This window comes from Colletes gigas, unplaced genomic scaffold (assembly GCF_013123115.1).
Source record: "Colletes gigas isolate AHSC1104 unplaced genomic scaffold, ASM1312311v1 Colletes_gigas_Sc00002, whole genome shotgun sequence".
In the NCBI taxonomy this organism is placed as follows: Eukaryota; Metazoa; Arthropoda; class Insecta; order Hymenoptera; family Colletidae; genus Colletes; species Colletes gigas.
In genome coordinates this window covers 10,736,144-10,756,604 of record NW_025106631.1, presented here as the reverse complement: position 1 = coordinate 10,756,604, position 20,461 = coordinate 10,736,144, and positions in this window count along the sequence as shown.

The following is a 20,461-nucleotide window of genomic DNA, read 5'->3' as shown; positions in this document are numbered from 1 at the left end:
AATGGCATAATAAAAACATGAAAAGTCAATAAAAAAAGATTGAAAAATTTATTTTGTATTCCCAAAAAATAGTTAAGTAAACTACGAAAATAAATTATAGCGTTGGATGTACCATTCGGTTAAAAAAAATTAATTAAGATGGTTAAATTTTGCAATGTACACATGAGACTGCCTTCTTAAATGTTTGGGGGGACTGGCCTAAGAGCGACATGGGCATAGTCTCGAGAAGTCATTGTGTGCTGGGAAAAATCATTGGCAACCAATGACGCCGATGGCGCGTTTTCGATGCGCCGCGGTATCTTTAGATCAAAGTCACCCTTCCAAAGAGGTGAGATCGTTGGCGAACGGTACCCGGAAGGTGCAAATGTGCGAAGATAGGTGGTGTGATCCGCTCTAATTTATCGCTAACTCGATACGACGCCCACTGTGAACGTGGAACAGGCCGTGACCCGTCGGACGTCGAAAATAGCGTCGCGTCGAAATTGCCCGCAATGGCAAAAGGAAATTCACTGCTTTGACCTGTCGATCGTCTAATCGAGAATCGGACGCCGCGACGCTAGACGACGCCGGTGTGGCCGACCGCAGATTTTGTCTGGGTATCGTCTCTCGTGAAATTGAATTCGCCTGCGTCGCGGCCAGTTCAATTATTTCGCGGGTTAAATTCGTTTGACGATTTTCGGTTGGCGGGTTACGAGCGACCAACGTTGATAAATTGTTTATTTACCCGCGTAAATAAACGGTCTTTCGAGCCACTTTTTATTGGACGCGTTATTGCCCTGGTCATTTATTCTTGACAAGGAACGATTTAAAATGCATTTTCGAACTTACAAGGTTTATTTTTAGCCGGAGGTTTCTCGACGTTCTTCGATAGATCGGGCGAGATGAAAAGCGCCGAGTGAAAGCAAGACTGCTCTTTCTTTTAACCGTGCTTTTATTTCCCCCCGTTTCTTGCTCGCACCGATCGTTGGAAAATGATTCCGTAATATTTGGTTTGTTGCTTCGCAAATAGCAGGCTGTAAATGTTGCTGTTTAAATATAAATAGTATCGATAGATACGATCGGAGGTATGGAAGGTGCGAGTGAAAATAGTGCACCGAATCTGATAAATAGAGCTAAAAAAAAATCGATAATGATGTAATCACTGTAAAAATATTTATCGTGATCAGGAGATAAATATTAGAATGTGCTGTTCGAGAGGAATTAATGGATAGTTGTCGGTGATCTTCCAGACAAATATAAATTTTAGATCACTGGGCAAGAATTCGAATCGAAAGCTTTTGGTCAATTTTTTTGTGACATTAGTCTCATAAAACAACAACTTGTTAACATAGAAAACTTAATTAGTAAAAATTCGTATAGGAAAATGCAGCCATTTCTAAATCATAAAATTCTGACTAGGAAAAATTACTAGAACTCCGAGCAAATATTCATTCGTATTATAGTAATGTAATAGTGTTGAAACTAGAGTTAGCATCTAGGCAAGGATTATTCTCATCTGCGTCGTATTAATTATTTTCACATGCGGTGTATATATTTAAAGCTAGATTTTCCTGATGCCTCGCCTTTACGCAATTATGTAATTACTTTGATATTGCACGTACACTTTCCTCTGATTTGCATATTAGAGACGTAATCGTAATATTGTCTTACTAGGAATAAAGCTTACAGTATTAAATCTAATGACATTAATTATAGTCGTAATCAGCCATTATTTGTTGTTGTTTTCGACCAGTCGCTTGTGATTGTCTGAAAAAATAAAATAAGGGAGACAAAGTATCTAAATTAGGCAGTAGTAGAATAACAATATGTAATATACAGGGTGTTTGGCCACACTTGGCAAAAATTTTAATGAGAGATTCTAGAGGCCAAAATAAGACGAAAATCGAGAATACCAACTTGTTGATTGAAACTTCGTTAAGAAGTTATTAACAAAATTATTAATAAAATTTGTCCACCTACACGAATTTTTTTCTCGAAAGTGAATAGAATTTCGGGGGTATGGCTATTGACCAAAAATGATTGTAATTGACCCTTGCAACTAAAAATAATTTTTCCAGAATGATTTGAAATTTTTCGATTTCGCCGAATTTTTCGATTTTCCGTAAACATTCGTTTTCCATTTTTAATAAATTTGTTTGATGCTGTACGGAAATGTTGTCTAATACTTTTTTGGAGGCATCCATGAACTCTAGTTCCCTACTAAATTTCAATGGGATACATTCACTATTGCAGGATATATGGTCGTTTGAAAATTTGACCACTTTTACGGGGTTTTTGTCACTTTACGAGGTTAAGGAACAACTTTTCGAATATTCTCAGAATTTTTACATATTCTTCGGCAAAATACGCGTTGTTTGCATTCTGAAACATTAAAATCCTTCAATCCGTTCAGAAGTTATGGTGTTTTAAAGATACGCATGCGGATTAACATTTCTGGCACCATATTATATTTTCGGTAAGAAATTTTTTTCTCGAAGCTGCGTAGGATTTCGGGGGTATAACTACTTACCAAAAATGATTGTAATTGACCCCTATAGACCAAAATATTTTTTCCAGAACGATTTGAAATTTTTTTTTCAGCAAAAAATTTTCTGGTCGGTGTGGAACTTTAAACGTGAATAACTTTTTAACGAAGCCTCAATTAACAAATTGGTATTCTTGAGTTTCGTCTTATTTTGGCCTCTAGAATCTCCCATTCAAATTTTTCCCAGAGATGTCAAAGCAGCCTATATATAAATATAAATTATATATAAAAATAGATGTGCACATAACTTTTATTTCAAAAATTGATTTTTTATAAGAATTATGTCAAAGACTATTTTATAACATATGCTACATTAATTACATTAGTTTACATGAATTACATTTTCTCGTTCTGTAATTTCTGCATTGCTGCTTATATTTAAAATTGCCTAAATAAAATTTTTTTTTTGTTTTGGTAGCTTTCCATTGCATAATTCACCTATTTCCTCTCTATAATGAACCCTATTTTATAGTTTTTAGCCGGCAGAAAACAATTTTAAAACATTTATGAACAATGAATAACTAGCCGCGACTGCAATTATATGCAATATGTAATTCGCTAAAAAATATTGTTCTTCCAATTTTCTTTTACGCGACATCAATTGAAACGACAGTTAATTTAAAATCTTCGAAAGCTATTTACATTAGTTTTACGTTTCAGTGTAAAGAGTTGAAACACGTCAAAGGAATATTGCGTGATATTTTTAAATTCGATGACGAGGAGGAAAGATTCCAAAAGCAGCGTCAAAGAGGATCTTCGTGAGTCACGGAGAACGCTGGACAAAATCCGCGGGAACCGCTGTTAGGTTCGGAGACTCGCGACTTTCGCGGAATAGGCATACACTGTATCTCTTCGCTGGTGATCGAGGAAGTTGTTCCTCGGATGGGAGGAACAGTTAGGGATCAATTAATATCCGCGCAGCGGGTCGCGGTTCGAGGAAAATCAGACGGCGGTGCGCGATGTAGCGTTATGAATTTGCTCTGGTGCGCCCCACCGACGTCGTTCTCGATCCTAGGCGGATATTATTGGATCGAATGCATCACGTCAAACGATACGTGAAATAAGTTATAGGTTAGTGGCTGCATTGGCACCGCTCGTGACAGCCTATTCCGGGAATGCACGGCCTCTATAGACGTGGTGAACCACGAGACTCTCGCGAGCACGGTTTACCAATTCAAATAGTAAAGTTTCAGGAAAATTAGCGCGTAGCTTGTGGTCGTAGAAGAATTAGTACGTACGGAGGAAACGCGAAAGGCGATTGGAAACGATTAAAACTTCCTTTGAAATTAGAATGCTTCCTCTCGGCCGTACCTGATATTCCTATGGCGCTGAACGTGCTACTCTATGCTTCAGGATCCATCTGTTTTCCAATTGCAACGTGTTAACTAATTTTAAATCTATCGTACCGATACAAATTTTCCATATATGGTGCAAAACTACAATTCAAGTACACGTATCAATGTCCTAGCAACGTAGGTACTCAGTGAATAAATTCAGTGGACAAAATGTCTGTTCGACCCCCGAAACTATCTAACTTTTACTTAATGCTATCCCGGTACAGATTAGTGAACTTTGTTTCTTCCTTAATGTTTAATTTGAACCTTTTGAATGAAATACTGATCGTTGGTTAAAACTTCTTAACGGATTGTTAGTGAAAATTTGTAATATAGGTTCAAGAGTATGAACTGAGACGATTGTAACGCAATTGGTGATTGGAATAATTCTTTCCGAAATTATGAAATGTCTTCTATGTTCTTTTATTCATTCTTTCTTTTAAACATCCTTTGGTTTACCTAATCTTAACGAAATTCTAGTTAAAGAAATAAACAACGAAGAATTCACGTTAGAAGAAAGAATCAGCTCCTGCTCTAAAGCTTAAACTCGAAAAGAAGTAAGTGCAGGCAGAGTGAAAAGGAAATCAATTATATAGACTGAAAATTATGGAAAAGAAAAAATCAAAATAGAATGCGAGGAAAAAAAAGCACGGAAAGAAACAAAAAGGCACAAAATTTGAATTTAAAAAGAAATATTAATAAAAACAACGGCAGAAGTGAACAATACTATTGCCTTATGTATTTCGTTTAGTTTTAGCAAATCAAATGAAAAATGTACTGGACACACGAAGAATGCACTAAACAACATGATTAATATGTTTGACAAAATTGTGAAAGCAAATAACCCATAGGTACATAATTAGTTTCAGTATTGATTTATGTATATTATTTTTTCTTTTGTAGTAACAGTTTAATAAATAATTGAATTATTTTGAAAATAAATGTGTGTTAATTTCTGTTTTTACTTATTAGCAAAGTATAAAATTCTTCATATGAATTTGTTACACTATTATAATTTTGACAAGGAGAATCCGTATTATTGAGATACTTATTAATAATTTTAGAATGAACAGATTTTAGTAGATTATTATTTTTCCGTTCGTTTCGATTCCTGTCGCAGTGAGGCACTGGTTGATAGAAATGTAGTGAGAATGTATATTTTCACCAATATAAATTTTTATATTCGTATAAATCTATAAATAATATATAGCAAATGATGAAAACTAGATTTTATACAATGAAAATATTCACCATCGGCGTCACAGTTTCCTTCCAACGATATATTTCCTTTTTCTAAAATGCAATGTTTCTACATTGTCTATTATGTTGCAACATATGAAACGTATGCGTTCTTTAAATGCATTTCATCAAGAGATATATTTCTGCAATATATTGCATACAAGAAAATTCCACCTTTATAGAATTCAATTCAGTTTCTGAAGTGCATATTATGTTACAAAATGTAAAATATCTGTTCAATTGTTTTGCATTCAAAAACATATCGTTTGTCTGCAATGTAAGTTACACACAAATCACATCATAGTATTTTGATCTCGTATTTTTGTTTACGAAGACGTCACAATTTATGCAGTGTTTCCTCTGTAACAGCACAACGAATACACACGATATTCGAGTCCTTTGCCTTTACGAGTTTAAACTTGGTCATTTTATGCTCGGAACCACGTGTAATATTAACCCATGTCGTACAATGACGAGGTTGATTCGTAACAATTTCTTTATGACAAGTTGCACAATGTCAAGCTGCATTCTTCTTGAAATTTAATATATTAAAATCCACACATTCGCACGTTTTACATTCGTGAAACAAAATTGTTCTTTTTTTTGTGAGTAATGCGCGTATGAAGATATTTAAACAAAAATTAAATAGTATGCAAAAGTTAACGTAACAATTAGAGACATAAGTGCCGGATGTTGATTAGATTTTTTACAATTTCTTCTACTGATTCGACCAAGCCTCGAGAATTATGAACCAAACGAGCAAGGAACCTATAGAATATCATACAAGTTTCATGACAATTTCTAGACATTTCAAATTATTGGAAAAATGTGTTGAATGTGACGAAATTTCGTAAACTAAGTCAACTTCACTTGCTTTATTTCCTTGATATATATTCCATATTTACAAAACTAAATAATGTTTTAAACAAGTTTTAGACACAATTGAATTTACATAAAAAAATTAAATAAACATTATCATTATCTTCTCTAATAAAGAAAGAATTGAAATGAGACCTTATTCCTTTCATACATAAACTATATTAATAACACCATAAATGTTGTAAAGATTATATATACAGGGTGTCTCACCCGATTTTGACATCTTCATTTTCTCGCTATTGTTACTCGTAACAAAAGATGTTTCAGCGGAGGCTTGAATGGTATCGAGTGGAGCATATTCTGATGTTATTAGTTTTTTCGTGAGTGGACGCGTAAAGGTCATATAAAGGTCAACTTTGTTTTTTTAAATGGAACGAGGTATTTTTTAATACATCAATCTATTCAGCTGGGCAATCGTTATAAAAAAGTACTAACTGTGTAACGTCGAAAAATTAGTAGTTTAGGAGATATTTCAATTTAAATAATTTTAAAACACCATTACTGTTGTACTAAGACGTTAGCGTTTATTTACAGGAATAGTTCAACGTAACGACCATTTACATCACATGTCATTACTTAAGCTATATAAAAAAAGTTATTTAATAACAAGAATAGTTAGTTTTTAACTGGATAGTGAAAATTGACTATAGTGATATCTTAAAATGAAATACAATGAAATTCATATGAAATAGACTTATGGTATAAAAAGAAGTTATTTAATAATAAGAATAATTTTCATACATCCAATGAAAATTACTAATAGATGTATGTAATTTTTAATTGGATAGTAAAAATTGACTATAGTGATATCTTAAAATGAAATACAATAAAATTTTTATGAAATAGCCTTATGCTATAAAAAAAGCTATTTAATTATAAGAATAGTTAGTTTTTATTTGGATAGTAACTACTAAATAAACGTTAACGTCTTAGTACAACAGTAATGGTGTTTTAGAATTATTTAAATTGAAATATCTCCTGAATTACTAATTTTTCGACGTTACATAGTTAGTACTTTTTTATAACGATTGTCCAGCTGAATCGATCGATGTATTAAAAAATACCTCGTTCCATTTAAAAAAACAAAGTTGACCTTTATATGACTTTTACGCGTCCACTCACGAAAAAACTAATAACATCAGAATATGCTCCGCTCGATACCATTCAAGCCTCCGCTGAAACATTTTTTGTTACGAGTAACAATAGCGAGAAAATGAAGATGTCAAAATCGGGTGAGACACCCTGTATAAGAATATAAATTGTTTACATAGTTACTGTCTTTAATTACAATAGTATAGAAGGAATGTTTAGGACAGTATTCGTGTCTATTGATATTAAAAAATGTCTGTATTTTTAAGAAACCTAAAGTTTTCTCTCATTATAGGATGACTTATATTTAAGGAAATATGGTTTAAACGTCGATGAATATTTTCGAGGCCTATACTTCTTTTGTTTTCTAATGATTTGAGTCAGTGGGGAATGTCTCAAAATTTTCAGCTCGTTATCCCAAAGATGAGTTGTTAGTTGTAAACAAAAGCCAGAAGGGTACGGTTCGTTTCTCCACAGTAGCAGTATCGTTGCTCGCGTGGAATTAAGTTCGAAAACGAACGTAGTGCATCAGTTACACGGAGGATTTTAATGTTTGCCCGTTCCGAATTGATGGGGGTAACATCTGCGTCGCGCTTTAAGTCAGCTAAGTCCTGTGCCGGCTACTCTTCTTCGGTTTGTTGTTTTAGCAGCCGGCTTCAGAGAGCGTGGCAAACATATCCGAGAGAAGATGGAAGTAGTCCGGTGTTACGTTCACATTGTCGCAGGAGAACTGTGCAAACACAAGCACGAAGAGCCAGCGACAAAGGGATTCGCGAAGCTGTCCCAATTTTTATCTGCGAAAATATGTCCCCCCTCCGCCTCGAGCAGTGCCCCAAAATTAGCGTTCGTTATTGATTACAATTCTATCCCAGCGAAATCGATTCAATACCACATTTCGGAGCATTAGTTGCACATATTTTTATCGGTAAGTTGCTCAAAAGTAATATTTATGTATTTTGTAACTGTTTTGTAAATATGAAATCTGAACGAATTGATGGGTTCTATAAATCTAAATGTCAAACAAAATAGGGATTTAACAAACTTTCGAGTTTTTAATTATTTATTTTCTGTTAAGTTTGCACATTAACACACTGTCATAGAAGTAATTTCATATTCGATTAATAAAAGTTCTGATAGAATTTATATTTTTTAACAAATATTTTCAAATAAAATATATTTGTTTCGATTATTTTTTCAAGTATTCAACAATTTGAGAATAGGATAAATACAAATGATTAGCAAAGCAAAAATTAATTTTGTAACTATCTTATTATCAAACAGTAATGAAAAAGCAGAGATAGGCAAAGTCCTTATCAGTAAAGGATGATATGAAATTTTATTAGGGTTATATATTTACTCCATTTAAATAAAATCATCTTGAATAGTAATGTAAATATAAAATGTTGTTATTTTGTATTATATAACAATAGGCGTGTATTTGGTTAAACGTAAACGTATTAATTGTATAATGAGGAAGCTAATCGATTAATAGTAGAGTGTCTTTCTCGGTCAGCCTATTTTCAGAACCTCTAATGTAAACTCTCGCTAAACGTCCCATAGAGTAGAGCCAACAAAAACTTGTCTGGTGATATTGTAGCTTCTCGTCAAGTTTAAACAAGTATGTAGTTCTCTAGTCAAAAGCTCGGTTGCTCATCTCCTGCGTGGCAAGCGCAACGCCGTTGGCAGACACGTCATTACTAAAGACACGAGGACCTCGTTCCCCCGAACCAAGCACCTTTCTGTCTAAACATTTTTGCATAGAAACGGAAATAAAAAAAACAAGGTTTTCAATTCGCACGTTTTTATCCGCACTTAAATCTACAAAATGCGTTTTAGAAAGCTCTCTCTTACTCACGTTTTCCACTCAAAAGTAAAATGTAAACGTGAAACTTTATACATGCAAAGACTGCACGCGTTTCTCATTATTTAATTATAGAGTCTCTGCCAGGGCAGGCACCATCTATAGAAGAGTATTTGTTTGTATAATGCTTTATTTCGAAGAAAATTCAACTTGAAAATTCATGGGGTTCCCGTGCAAATTAGTATAAGTAAAAAATTGTATTCAACCACACGTATAACCTTCAAATTTTCAAATTCAATTCTTTACTTATTTTGACATGTAGAATTACTCCTTGTTGGGTTTGTACCATCCATTTTCAGCCACTTTGTATTTAAACATAAAAATTAATGTTTTCTAATAAACTAGTAACACTTATGTGTAGATAAGTCCAAGGTGTACTGCACAAATGAAAGTAAAGAACTTAAGAAACCAGAAAAGAATACATTTATTTTTAAATAACATAGGCATGGTTTGTTGAATACTTGAAAAAATAATCGAAACAATTGTATTTTACTTGAAAATATTTGTAAGAAAATATAAATTCAACCAGAAATTTTATTAATCGAATATGAAATGACTGCGGAAGTTGAACTTCTATGACAGAGTATTAATGTGCAAGCAGAAAATAAATAATTTAATAGTCGAAAGTTTGTTGAATCCCTGTTTAACACTTAAATTTATAGAACCCGTCAATTTGACTTCAGATTTTATATTTACAAAGAGTTACAAAGTACATAAATATTATTTTTTAGCAACGTATCTAAAAGTACAATCTTTAATTTTATCCACAAATATTGTAATACCTGTTGGTTCCATGCAAAAGTACTGAAACATCGTGTTTGAATTACATTTATCAATTTGTAATTCTGAAACTCATTAGTAAGAAGGAAGAAGATGAAACTTTTAAAGGAATATTCATAGTTTACGTATCGTGTTTATCGGTATTTACAGTCGGTGAGAATAGTTTGAATATAACCATGAGGCGTCGGACAATTAGGTACGCTTTTTCTACATCTAATCTGCCCCACCTCGACACGTTTCGCGTAACATGCTTCCACATAGTTAGCATTTCGTGGAACGCAAAAACATCACCGCGTTAGTTTGCAGTCACCGGCGTTAAGTACACGAAACATTTATCATGTCATTCGTGTATTTTATTGACATAGAAGCGGAAAAAAAAGGGAAATGGCCGATCGCTGAAAGCGTCGTAACTTCGCAGAGCCAGGCTTGGGAATCCAAAATGGAGACACGGGCATCCTTTGTCGTGCCAAAATTCTCTGCGACAGAACGTTAAAGAGGCAGAGACAAAGGCGCGAAGGCATTAACCACGAAACTTCGACAGAGGCCGTAGATTATGTATCTGGCACAAAGAGAAAAACGCTGTATCCATTATGACCGAAACGCCGATGCAACAAGAGGATGCATTAAGTCCGGGCGCAGTCACCCCCGTGCCAGGTGCATCGGTTTCGAATATAAATAGATTTCCTACGGGGTCGGGTATTTATTTCATGGTCGATTAACATTCGATCATTCGAGATTCGATTTATTCAAAACAATGACATTCCGTCCAAATTGCATTCGCCAGACGTTCTGTTACATTTTCTAATAATACTACAATAGAACCACGATTATTACTGAAAATTTGTACCCCGTCTTATGCAATAATCGAGGCAATTCGATGAGTTGTAGTTTTACAGAGCCTATCATCGCAACTGTCCTTAATATTAAACTAGTTGCTATATGATTAATCCCTCCATTTGCCTACACTATACAACGAACAAAGCTTTCGTGCAATAATCGAGGTTCTGCTGTACTGTCTAGGATAGAGTCTAATATCGCACGGTTTGAAAAATATGAAAGACTTGAGTAAGGTTTGATTTAATAACAGCACACAGTTGAATCTCTTATGGTTTTTTCCTCTCAGTTTGCAATGAAAATGTATTATTGTACATATTAAAAAAAAGATAATGTTGATACTATGAGTTTATATTATGAATTTCAATTTGTAAATATACATTCTACATTAATAGAACCATTCTGTATTTACGTAATTAGATTATTCCTTATACTTCAAGATCATGGTTGATGAAGTTCATATAAGACATGGAAAATTAAAATCGATGATACGTGTTTGCAACACCCATACGTTTTGTCGATTTTTAAAAAAATTACTAAAAATTTTATCAATTAAGTATAAAGGTAATTTCCATGGCGTTGCTTCTGCCAAGGGTTTATGACGTAATTTTAAAGGCAAAGAAAAATTGGTGAAACTTCTGACGAATCCTCTTCCTCCTTTTATCGCTACGTTCCGAGAGACGAACCTCGCAGCCAGTGTCTATTTCTGACGGAGTCTCGGGGCAAATTTGATTCTGTAATTATCGTATTTTCAGATAGAAACTTCATCAGCCAACGTTTGACTGAATTATAGTTATCACTTTCGTCTCAACATTGTCACGCGACGTTAAATGCCGGTCAACGGCAAAAAAAATCAACGATTTTCGCATTACGCCGAGGCGTTTTCCTGAAATCAACCGGGATTATTGCCAAGGCAATCGGTAATTTGTTTTCCGGTAGATTTACCAGCGACGTAATGGTCACTAAATTAAGTGCATAGTGATTCTCCGCGATAACAACGCGTCCTCAAAGCTCCGCAATGGTTCTTGTTGCGTGTATAGAATCAAATTTATCCGATTCCTTACCAAAATGTCGGAAAACCTGAAAATGAAACGCTTCCGTTAACGATTCCGTTAAATCGTTAACGCGATACAGTTTCGATGTATTTTGAGAAAAGTTCAAATATTCGCTCGGTTAAATGTCAGTGGTTTCAAAAATATCCTACGATTAGAACGTCCTTTTACAATAAATATACTTCGTACTCTATATTCTTCAAGTTATTCTCTTCATCCCGTATAATAAATTGTATTCAAATCAAATGAAATTTTTTTATCAGAAAATTTAAAATATTTCTTTTCCTTTCTTTGAATAACGTTCAAAGTCGCACTAATAAATATTAGCAGTAGTTTGACGCATTCTAATAATGATTGCAATATTCGTTTGGATATCAAAATATATTTCAAACCATTCTATTCTTCGGAAACCAAATAAATGTAACTAATATAAATTTAAATCGAAAACTAATTATTGTAGATCTTTAATTTGTACAAAAATTCTTGAAAACAATATTTGAAGAAATAGATATCTAGATCATAATTTACTATTCTAATCTTCTTGGAAGATGCTTTTCCAACAGTATTGTACTATTTATATCAAAATATTGAGTTACAAATAGAAAACAATTTCTTGTACAAAGTGCAAAAATGCAGAATGAATTCTTTAGAGTTTTAGTATTATTCAATTGTACTGTTGTCTTTAGAAATTAAGAAAAGTACGAGAAAATTATGAAATCTTTATCAAAATTATTTGTGTAGACAAGGTCAAGTTGTGGGTGCATTCGATTTCTCACAACGGAGCTCAAATCGATGACATTTCAAAGTAAAAATTTTCAATGATTTGCCAATAAACTTCTTAAAAGATTAAATATACACGATGTCCCATAACATGTGAGACCCACTTCAGAGTTGGATTCTACACAATAAAACAATAACAAAAGTTTATATAAACATATCTCCTATCTGACATTTATAATTTTGAGTTCTGTGTTGGAATAATTTTTTCGAAAGATGAGAATAGTTGAACTAATTCCACTTGACTATTTACGAACAGTATCTAACGTTCAATCTTGTATTTTAATTCTGGAAATACTTCTTGTAAATATTTGAACAGTAGCTATCCGATTATTGTACCTTGAATATGGGCTTATTATTATAAATAATACCAAGGAGGTCATTTTGAACACCTATTGTGAAAGTAAATAGGTACAATGTGTTAAAAAAAAACTCGCTATAACTTGAAAATGAAGTCAAATAGGACACATGTTTCTATGAATTTTTGTTATTGTTTTCTTGTATAGAATAGACCTCTGAAGTGGGCTCCACGTACTACGGAAAATGCATATTAGTATATTACACATATAAAGTTTATGCAAATTCATATTTTTATTAATGAATGAAATGGGATCTTTGTAGAGGGTTGTCTCAACCCCTGAATATAATAATTCGTATTTAATTATTTCTTACAATTTGCACGTTAAGTGCATTTTGTAGCTTTTCGAAAATTAAAATGTTCCATAAATGCATAAACATCCGCAGTCTAGTTATGGCCATAAAGTATGCGACGACCGTTTACGTGTAGTCTGTAATTCTGCGCTTTTCCACGTTCGATCTCTTTTGAAATTCTGATAGCCAGCCAATAACGTCGCCGTTCAATCTCCTTCGAATACCCACCCCCTGATCGATAACCGATTGAACCAGTCTGGGGCGGTTTCATGGGCGTCGGATCCGATAGAACCGCCCCTGGAGCCGTTCGATGCGTCGCAACGGATCTGCAATCGCAAAGTGCAACGACGCGCGTTGCTTTATTCGCGACGCTATGTATGCGTCGTCGTATCTTAACTGTCCCAGCGCCTCCGTCGCCGCAACGGGGCCTCGTTTATTTATCGTCCACGACGCCGTCAACGAAGACGACCACGAAGACCGAGAAAGAAGACGATCGCACGCAACGAATATTTTTAGGCCCCTTGCGTTGCTCGAAATTAACGGCCACAAGGGGGTGGGTTTTCGAGGGGTAGCGACAGGGAAAAGTGTTTGTACGAACTTTCGAGTGGCGGTGGTTGGTATTCCGGCGGAATCGAAGGACGAACTAAAACGAAAATTCGTAATTTATTATTTTTATTATTAACCCTTAGCGGTTCTATGTCGAATCTTTTCTTTATATTTTCTATATTTTATATTATATTTTCCATTGTTTCTTAATATTGTACTTCAATGCAATCAATACAATATAATTTACTCTTATGTAAATAATTGGATACCCTTTCCTGTTAAAATATCGTTAAATCGACCGTTGTGTTTTTGTGTTTCCCCCACTTGAGTCTGTACTGCACATGGTCAATTGTTACTTATTTATTAATAAAAGTAATGCGAGAAAGAGAACTGAGATGACGAAAAGTATATACGCTTTAGTGATTTCGATGATCTAGAATAATAAAAAGCACATCTGCAAGGAAAAAATCGAATATAATACTTGGTCATATAAGTCGTTTAACTTCAGATGTGATTATCCTAAAACGTTCGAAAATAGAAGCAAGATTCATCAAACAAATCTCGAGAATGTTCGTGTTACTACGACAGTATTAGTCATTTTCTCAATAAAATTTACAACACGTAAAAAATATATTTGCTAAATTCAAACAATACAAAAATGTGGTGATGTATGTGTAAATTGTGTGGATAACAACAAAGGACAAATTATTTTCTCTTCACGAATTTATTTTCAAGTATTCTGTCATTTAAAAAATCGGTTGTGTAATAAACTATGATTTTGGGAAAGAAAATATACAAAGTGGTAAAATATTATGCGTACAAAAATGAGTCGAAAAAGAAGAATAACACTTTTTCGTTCAAGGCTTCGTTTTCTAGATAATTGAATTTGAATCGCAATTGAATATAATTTTTTGGCACATCCGACCATTGATTGATAAATCTATTTTAACTAGATCCAAGTACACAATTAATTTTCTACGTCGATTTTCTCGAATACAAGTGCTCAAACAAAAAAGTGTTATTCTTTTTTTTTCTACTAAATTTTTTGCGTAGAATCACCCTTATCCGGTTTGTAACATTCGTTTGGACGTACCCCGTACATTATAAACAATTTTGCATGGATAAACTATGATTTGTTGTTGGCCTTTTACGTCCCTACTAGACCAAATATAAATGATGGGAGATATGAAGAATCGTAAAAAGGTTTCCTTTTGAATAAAATCGTAAATATTAAGAAAAAATATTATTTCTACCTCAAATCGACAACGTTCTTTGTAAATAACAATTTGTGATGTTCCTTTTCATATTAATCCGTTATGGCAAGAAAAAAGAATTAAAGAAAATATGTTTGAGCGAAATCTTCTTCCTCCAATGTTCACGTTAATTAAAATTACGTAGTGAAATAGGAAAACGGTGAATTAAGAAAGTAATAAGTTAAGTAATTGGGCGGAATTAGTGATTAGATGACGCAAAGGCGAATTTAGAATTTAGAAAATTCCAGGAATATTAAATTGAAAATATGTAAGTGGACATTTAAGTCATTTGAAAGTGGAATGATGACGAATGATAAATGTTTCATCGAGGGTTGATTTTCAGGAAGCGACGCATGGATTAGATTTATGATGTGCGTTTGGATGCTTCACCGCTGTGACAGAGAAAAGTGACACTGCTGACTCTTATGGTGGAAGTTCACTCGCAGAAAATGAGAAATGAGAAAGATGAAACGAGAATTGAAAGTGTTTGTAGCAATAATATGTTTTGTTGTTAATTTTGTAGAAACACAGGAACTTGAGCATGAACATTATTTTTTTACACTGGAACGTCAATTAACCAAGATGTTGCTATCATAATAACAGTAATAGTTTAGTAATCAGACAAAAACCCCTTCTGAGTCATAAGAAAATATATAATAACAGTGAACAAGCGTTATAGAAAGAAAATATAACGTGGTTTTGTATGAATTAAAATAAAACATTGACGAGTAACAGAATTAGTCAGTAATGGATTATTTTTGTAGCTGATCACAAAAAGTATTCATGGTAATCACAATTATTAATCAGAAAAAATGACGTTTGTTATGTGTATTTAAAAAATGAAATGAGTTGACATAAAATTAGAGATTGCTATTCAATAAAATAATTTTGATAATATTGTGTGCTTGAAATAGTAAAATATTGTTGGAAATAATAAATATGATTTAACATAAACTATATCTGATTTTCCAATATTCGATCTTAAAATTCGTTTATAGGAAACGTATGTCTCTATCATTTTTAATAATCGACGTTCTATTATAATTATTTCTCTTAGAATAATTAGATAGAAAAACTTTATTCGAGCAATGGATGTCGAAACGCGAGCGACGAAAGAAATGAAATTACAAGTAGAAATTTTCCGAGCATTCTTAGCGATGGCAATATTTGTCAATTAAATCACGAACTGAATAGAGCGGAGTAGCATTCCCAGCCATACTGATGGACGATAATCATATTTTAAACTGAGCTTTCTTATATTTCACGTATCTGTCGTGCTCGTATCGTTAACAGTTCACTGTTCACAGGAGCTTCACCAGTAGCACGTACTCGAGAAAACCAGTTAACGCGCACGCGGTATCTTACAAGGTTTGATCTATTCGGACGTTTACGACCACCGTGAAACCAGCGGAGCAATTACTTCGCAGATTCTCCAGTGGCAAATTCGAAGGTGACGATTTCCGTACTGTGGAAACACTAACTGACTTGTTTGATAAAACATCGCGTCTTAAATTTTTTACAGCTCGAGACCCCATTTACGCAAGGTAAATTTATTAACGGCCATCATTTACGATTTTTACAAAATCTATATACGCTATAAATTGGCATATGCGGTGCAACAACAATTTTAAAACCATTGTTAAATAACACGATCACACTAGGTCAGGTAACTGATAATTGGATTGAAACGTCCCGTTTCTAAATTAGTTCAATTAGAAAATACTAAAGATACTCAGATTATAATATTGAATCTCTAAAAATGGAAAACAAGAATAGGTACTTATAATCAATTTTTGTATGAAAACATTGTATATATAGTAGTTGAATTAATTATTTTGCTACTCCGAAGACTTGAGACAGAGAAATTGCTGTTTCATCACTTTCCAATCTCTTTAATATTCCAAGTTTCGTCGAAAGTTTAAGGATATTTACGATTTCAATTACTGTACTATCAACAGCCGTGTTCTTAAATTATAAACGAAGTACTATTAGACTATATTATATATTTTAATACTATTAGAATTGAAAAACTATTTCTTCGGAATGCTGCTTGATAACTGACAATGAAACGTACATCAACAATAAATGTTCACCTAACTAGAGTGGCAGTTAATATAAGAGTCCAGATATTCAATTCCTAAGGACACAGTTCAGATAAATGGAGGTATACTGTATATCAATAAGAAATAAGTGATACAGTAGAACACCATAATTCTAAACTCAATTTATCAAAACGAAATTTTCGTCAATGCTCGATTTAATGAATTTCTGTTGGACTTCTATTGTCTGAACTACTACTGAGCATCACTCCAGTTATATGAACATTTACTACCTCCGAAAATTTGAACAAACACATTTCGTAAACATGCATTTTTACGCTGTGTTATCATCATTGTTAATGTACGCCTCAATGTCAATTACAATGTCAATATTATAAAATATATAATACGGTATAATAGTATCTCAAATCATAAGAAAATTGAAAATGATTTGAGCGAGGTAATGAACTCAATTGAAATCATAATGAAACTTTCAGTTTTTTAAAGAACATCAAAGTGTGTAACATGATCTAAAATAAGAATATACAAGTTATTGATGGTCGTTCATGACCTTAGCTGTTAATGCAACGTTAAAAAAAATTAAATCAAATTTTTAAAAAATGTCTTCACTCTTTCAATAAAACCTGAAATACCGAAGAGATTGAAAAGTGGTAAAATAAAAGCAAAAAGAAAACCGTGTCGATCACAGGAAACACTATTTTAGATGATTCAGTTTACTTATGATTTTCGCAGCAGCGTGCTCTTCGAATACTTATTAAGGAATCAATCTTCCATGAGAAAACTTTACATTTAAACGAAAAATTAAATCCAAACGAGAGTTTTAGAGCTAGTAACTATTGCAAAATTTTAACAGTAATAGAAACAAAACAGACAGTCGTTCTTAAACATATCGATATCCTCCATTTTTAAATAGAATTATTAAATGGCTGCAAGCACAGCCAGAAGCAAATGAAAATAATTTAGAGTGTTTGAAAGATTTAAAAGATCCAGAATTTATAAAATCCTTAAATGAATATAATTAATTCAATGTTAATAAATATTTATATTTGTCATTATTACTTTTGAGCAAAATTATTGTCTTATTGTAATATTGCTATATTCCGTTGTTCAGTTGCTCTCTTTAAACAAAATTTTAGTAAATAAAAAAACATCACATTTCATATTTTTGTTATAACTTTTTAACAAATCATTTATGAATTTTTTGTTATAGATATAACACTTTAGTCTTATTTTTACTTATAGAATACACTGCTGAATTGTGTACGAACACCCTGTATACACCTGCCCGGTTACAAGAACTGTTTGTTCCCCTGTTGGATTCATATATAAATGGAGATTTACTGTATTTAGATTTCTTAAATTTCTCTTATATGTCTACCGAAATATCATCGATAGAGCGTCGTGATATTGTCTTTAATACATTCCTTGCCAGATCAAAACCATATAATATTTTGCAAAAGTAAAATTGTGATTTTAGACCATTGTAAGTTACATAACCTAAAATTTGTTTCGGTACTTATTTTTATAACCTTGTTAAAATTCACAAATTCTATCCAAATTTATTTCCCTCAACGTCTTAACTTGAGAATTAATTTTTCTAGCATCATAATGGTAAATCCTGTCACCCATATATGGGTGAAGCGGTAGTCAAAGTGTTAAAAAAGCCGTTATCCGTCGGTGGATTACACGACCGTCAAAGTGTCAAACTGAAAATAGTAATCGGTAGAACTGCCAGGCCCGGGACGAACGGCCAATCAGAAGCATTGTTCCCTGACGGAGCATGATCGCGAGACAAAATGCGGGTCTGAAAAAAGATCATAATTCCGCTTCATTGGAACGATAAATATAAACAGCCGGCTGGCAAGGCTTGCATTATTCCCCGCTTAAGCGCGCTTTAAATCAGCCCGGTTGTCTCCGTAACTCTCGGAAACGCGGCCGAGCCGTCACCTTCGTCTCGAAGATCGTCGCCGAGAGATCAGCGGCCATGAATCTCTTCGACGAATCGAGGACGTCGCGCTGAGCCTGCGTACGCGCGCACGCGGAAAAAATAGCGTGCTGAATACTTGCCAAAAGTACAACGTACCGGCGATGCACCCACAGCGATCGGAATTCATTCCTCTTTTCGCCAACGGGTGACGGATCTACGAGTGAAAAAGTCACGAAAACATCCCAAGTCTCGAGGATTCCACCCCTAAGAATAATAAAAATAAATTCATAATTACGAATTAACCCTTGAAGAGTCGAACGAAATATTCAGCCAATTAACGTGAACGCAGGTTATCGCATTAGTAAAATACTCTATTCGTCATAGAAGCAGTTTTATGGAATATACAATATGGCACGTTGACTTTTTAACAAGAAATATGTTCTCCTTTGTCATCAATTAACTTCTGACAATTTTCCAACGTTTGCTAGTCGCAGAACTACACCTGATTTAATGCACCTCTCATTTTATTCTTGGTGGTGCAATCCATTTTAAGTACTCTGGCTTTACATATACCCCACAGGTTTTCTATGGGGTTCAAATCGGGCGTGTTTCCAGGCCAGACTAAACAACTTAGCCTTTTCTCTTGAAAATATCGCTGCATAAACTTTGATGCGTGACACGGAGCTGATTGTGGATCCGTTTGGAAAGCTGCTTTGCCATTAGGATAAACATTTTCCAATTCTTGACTTAAATATTGTTCCTACAACTGTTTATATTTTGCTCTGTTCATCATCCGTTCCAGTACCTTACGTTCACATTAGATTGCACAATGCTGTAATATCAATGTCGGGTCACTTTTGGCCCATAGCGGAACTATGTAGATGTATACGTTTCACAATTTTTCATTTTTCAAACAAAATATTACCCTGTACAGCTCATAATTAGAAAAGTAACAGATTTTGTTATTAATAGAAGAGATAGAGTTTGAATCCCTTATAACCCACCTTGTAGTTACCATTGTTCCGAACGCTTTCGAACTTAACAAGGTAACTTCCTCAAGTGAAAGTCTAACTCCTTAATAAGGTTTATTACAATGATATAGCATAAAACACTAAGACTAATTAATATAGTTTTAATGGTCATATGGTTAGTAGTTCACGAAGTATTTAACCTGTTGTTACTAACCTAACCTTGCGTGTATCATGAATATGTGTAGAGTATAATAGTTATTATCACTATTCCTTATATAAAAATGATATAATACTGTTAAGTGACGTGTTTATTCATTTTCTCGCTTGAAACCTACACTCCAACAGTATTAACTATACTAAGTCAACAACATACGGTGTTGTTCAAAAAGGATAAGATGATTGGAACTTTCTTTTGGGAAATTTTTGTTGGAGATTCATAATGTAATTTATAACATCACTTTACATAACATTGAGCGGCGTGTGATCGATCTCCTGACAATATACACATGTGTACATATGTGTGTACGAAAATCGCCAGTCGTTCTTAAATACTTATTTTGATAGTTCTTTATATGTTCTTATGCTCTAATTATATTGCTTTGACTGAACACAGTGTAATATTGAAGTTGTGGTTATATTTATAAGGTTAATTGCAAATTGTTTTTTAACTGATCGATCAGTAGA